The sequence below is a fragment of the Cherax quadricarinatus genome, chromosome 63 (genome assembly GCF_038502225.1).
Source record: "Cherax quadricarinatus isolate ZL_2023a chromosome 63, ASM3850222v1, whole genome shotgun sequence".
Taxonomy (NCBI): Eukaryota; Metazoa; Arthropoda; class Malacostraca; order Decapoda; family Parastacidae; genus Cherax; species Cherax quadricarinatus.
Genome location: NC_091354.1, coordinates 20,266,794 through 20,271,553, shown reverse-complemented (window position 1 = coordinate 20,271,553; position 4,760 = coordinate 20,266,794).

Sequence of the window (4,760 nt, the reverse complement as noted above, 5' to 3'; positions counted from 1 at the left end):
AACACTTCTTTGAATCTCTTGTTGAGTTCCTCACATACTTCACGGTCATTTCTTGTTGTCTCTCCTCCTTCCTTCCTTAGCCTGATTACCTGGTCCTTGACTGTTGTTTTCCTCCTGATGTGGCTGTACAACAGCTTCGGGTCAGATTTGGCTTTCGCTGCTATGTCATTTTCATATTGTCGTTGGGCCTCCCTTCTTATCTGTGCATATTCGTTTCTGGCTCTACGACTGCTCTCCTTATTCTCCTGGGTCCTTTGCCTTCTATATTTCTTCCATTCCCTAGCACACTTGGTTTTTGCCTCCTTGCACCTTTGGGTGAACCATGGGCTCATCCTGGCTTTTTCATTATTCCTGTTACCCTTGGGTACAAACCTCTCCTCAGCCTCCTTGCATATTGTTGCTACATATTCCATCATCTCATTAACTGGCTTCCCTGCCAGTTCTCTGTCCCACTGAACCCCGTTCAGGAAGTTCCTCATTCCTGTGTAGTCCCCTTTCTTGTAGTTTGGCTTCATTCGTCCTGGCCTTCCTGCTTCCCCCTCCACTTGTAGCTCTACTGTGTATTCGAAGCTCAAAACCACATGATCGCTGGCCCCATGGGGTCTTTCATATGTGATGTCCTCAATATCTGCACTACTCAAGGTGAATACTAAGTCCAGTCTTGCTGGTTCATCCTGGGAAGGAGGAATAACATCTTGTAGGAGTGAGGAAGAGCCAGTTGTGAGTGTGGGGGAAGTTCGTGAGGCAGTAGGTAAAATGAAAGGGGGTAAGGCAGCCGGGATTGATGGGATAAAGATAGAAATGTTAAAAGCAGGTGGGGATATAGTTTTGGAGTGGTTGGTGCAATTATTTAATAAATGTATGGAAGAGGGTAAGGTACCTAGGGATTGGCAGAGAGCATGCATAGTTCCTTTGTATAAAGGCAAAGGGGATAAAAGAGAGTGCAAAAATTATAGGGGGATAAGTCTGTTGAGTGTACCTGGTAAAGTGTATGGTAGAGTTATAATTGAAAGAATTAAGAGTAAGACGGAGAATAGGATAGCAGATGAACAAGGAGGCTTTAGGAAAGGTAGGGGGTGTGTGGACCAGGTGTTTACAGTGAAACATATAAGTGAACAGTATTTAGATAAGGCTAAAGAGGTCTTTGTGGCATTTATGGATTTGGAAAAGGCGTATGACAGGGTGGATAGGGGGGCAATGTGGCAGATGTTGCAAGTGTATGGTGTAGGAGGTAGGTTACTGAAAGCAGTGAAGAGTTTTTACGAGGATAGTGAGGCTCAAGTTAGAGTATGTAGGAAAGAGGGAAATTTTTTCCCAGTAAAAGTAGGCCTTAGACAAGGATGTGTGATGTCACCGTGGTTGTTTAATATATTTATAGATGGGGTTGAAAGGGAAGTAAATGCGAGGGTCTTGGCAAGAGGCGTGGAGTTAAAAGATAAAGAATCACACACAAAGTGGGAGTTGTCACAGCTGCTCTTTGCTGATGACACTGCTCTTGGGAGATTCTGAAGAGAAGTTGCAGAGATTGGTGGATGAATTTGGTAGGGTGTGCAAAAGAAGAAAATTAAAGGTGAATACAGGAAAGAGTAAGGTTATGAGGATAACAAAAAGATTAGGTGATGAAAGATTGAATATCAGATTGGAGGGAGAGAGTATGGAGGAGGTGAACGTATTCAGATATTTGGGAGTGGACGTGTCAGCGGATGGGTCTATGAAAGATGAGGTGAATCATAGAATTGATGAGGGAAAAAGAGTGAGAGTGCACTTAGGAGTCTGTGGAGACAAAGAACTTTGTCCTTGGAGGCAAAGAGGGGAATGTATGAGAGTATAGTTTTACCAACGCTCTTATATGGGTGTGAAGCGTGGGTGATGAATGTTGCAGCGAGGAGAAGGCTGGAGGCAGTGGAGATGTCATGTCTGAGGGCAATGTGTGGTGTGAATATAATGCAGAGAATTCGTAGTTTGGAAGTTAGGAGGAGGTGCGGGATTACCAAAACTGTTGTCCAGAGGGCTGAGGAAGGGTTGTTGAGGTGGTTCGGACATGTAGAGAGAATGGAGCGAAACAGAATGACTTCAAGAGTGTATCAGTCTGTAGTGGAGGGAAGGCGGGGTAGGGGTCAGCCTAGGAAAGGTTGGAGGGAGGGGGTAAAGGAGGTTTTGTGTGCGAGGGGCTTGGACTTCCAGCAGGCATGCATGAGCGTGTTTGATAGGAGTGAATGGAGACGAATGGTTTTTAATACTTGACGTGCTGTTGGAGTGTGAGCAAAGTAACATTTATGAAGGGATTCAGGGAAACCGGCAGGCCGGACTTGAGTCCTGAAGATGGGAAGTACAGTGCCTGCACTCTGAAGGAGGGGTGTTAATGTTGCAGTTTAAAAACTGTAGTGTAAAGCACCCTTCTGGCAAGACAGTGATGGAGTGAATGATGGTGAAAGTTTTTCTTTTTCGGGCCACCCTGCCTTGGTGGGAATCGGCCGGTGTGATAATAAAAAAAAAAAAAAAAAAAGTACACGAGTGGGAGGGGTTGGATTTGAGAGGGACTTGCACATCGGAGCTTGTTTCTTGGGTGGCATTGAAAATTGGGTTGGTCAAATGTTTGTTAGTGGGATGAATTGTAAAGGACCTGCCTAGTATGGGCCAACAGGCCTGCTGCAGTGTTCCTCCTTTCTTATGTTCTTATGTTCTTGTACTGTCCGTTACGTGTTGGTACATGAAGTTTTCCAGTACCACCTCCGTCATCTTAGCCCTCCATGTATCTTGGCCCCCATGTGGCTCCAAGTTCTCCCAATCGATCTCCTTGTGGTTAAAGTCGCCCATGATCAGGAGCTTTGCCCTGCATGTATGAGCTCTTCTGGCCACTGCAGCCAGTGTGTCAACCATCGCTCTATTGCTCTCGTCATACTCTTGCCTTGGCCTCCTGCTGTTCTGTGGTGGGTTATACATCACTGCAATTATCACCTTGGGACCTCCAGAGTGAAGCGTTCCCGCTATGCAATCACTTTCTTCTCCGCTGTCTCCTCTCTCCAGCTCATCAAAATTCCATCGGTGTTTGATCAGCAATGCCACTCCTCCCCCCCCCCTGTTCCTTCTGTCTTTCCTCAGGATCTGGTATCCCGTTGGGAAGATGGCATCTGTTATCATACCTGTAATCTTGGTTTCCGTGATTGCTATGATGTCTGGCGATGCCTCTTTGACTCTTTCGTGCCACTCCTCCCACTTGTTTGTTATTCCATCAGCGTTTGTGTACCATACCTTCAGTTTCCTTTCCAACACTGTGGTTTGGGGGGCCTGTGGGGGTGGGAGACCTGGTAGCATACTGTGGGATTCTAGGGTTGGGGGTTGGGTGGAAGCTGTGGGTATGGATTGTATTGTGTGTTGAGATGGTGTGATAGGTTGTGGGGTTCTGAGGATAGTTGTGTGTGCGCTTGCTCTTGCTGCTCTGTTCTGCTCTGACTGACCTCTGCTGGTTCCATCCTTGTCTCCTTTCCTAGCTCCTTTCACTTTTTTGTCCTCTCCCTCAGCTGTTCTCTCTCTTTTTGTGTTCTGTCTCTGTCTAGGAACACCTTGTACTGTTCCGAGCTTCTCAACCGTGGTTTTTCTTAGAGGATCCTGTTCCGCACTGTTTCTGTCCTGAGAATCAGCTTGATCGGTCGGTTTCTCCCCTTCAAGTACCCCCATTCTCTGAAAATTTACAATCTCGTCCATGTCTTCTCCCCCTATTTCCGTGATGATTTTCTCAATCTCCTTTCTTTCTTCCTGCCGTCTTTCAGTGTGTGTCCTTTCCTCTCTCTCCCGAAGCCCATGGATAAACACTGATTTTGCCCTTTCCTCCTCCCATTGCCTCTCCCTCTGTGACTTTGGTTCCTGTGTGTATGTGGTCATTTTCTCCCTTGATTTTTCCAGTGGCTCTTGGTAGCATGGTTGTGCCTCAGCATTCGACCTATCTCCCTCTCCATCTGCACCCATCTGCTCTTCCCTTCCACTCCCTGGCCCTTCTTTGCAGGTTGATAGGACCTTAGCATATTTCATATCTCCTTCCTTCCTGTTCAGCCTCTCAGCTTCGTATGGTGTGTCTTTTCTGGTCACTACCCCTGAGACTTGCTTCAGCCTGTTTACCTCAAATTCTAGGACCTTTACCCTGGCTACTGCAGTTTCGACTTGTGCCTCCCAATTCTTCGTCTCCTTCTCCAACCTCTTTTCCCATTTCACAGAGAGCTCTTTCTCCATTTTTTCAGAAAGCTCTCCTAATTTTCTCTCCCATTCTTGCTCTATCCTTTTCCACTGCTCCTCCATCCATTCCTCCCTACCAGTACCATTGTCATCTGATCCCTGATTCCTGCGAGTCCCAACCCTTTTTTTTTTTTTTTTTTTTTTAGTAAAAGAGAAAGTGAAAAAAAGGGGGAGAGAGTGAGAGAGAGGGAGAAAGAGAAGGGGAGGGTAGAAGGAGGGGAAAAGGGGGAGAAAGTGAGAGAGAGAGGGAAAAGGTAAGAGAGAGGGGGGAGTGACAAGGGAAGAGAGGGAGAGAGAGAGAAGAGGAAGAGAGAGAGAAGAGGAAGAGAGAGAGAAAGAGAGGAAGAGAGAGAGGGGGAGAGAGAGAGGGAGAGGGAGGGAGGGAGAGAGAGGAAGAAAGAGTGAGAGGAAGAGAGGATGAGAGAAAGGGGAGGGGGGGGGGGAGAGAGAGAGAGAGAGAGAGAGAGAGAGAGAGAGAGAGAGAGAGAGAGAGAGAGGAGAGGAGAGGGAGAGAGAGAGGAAGAGAGGCA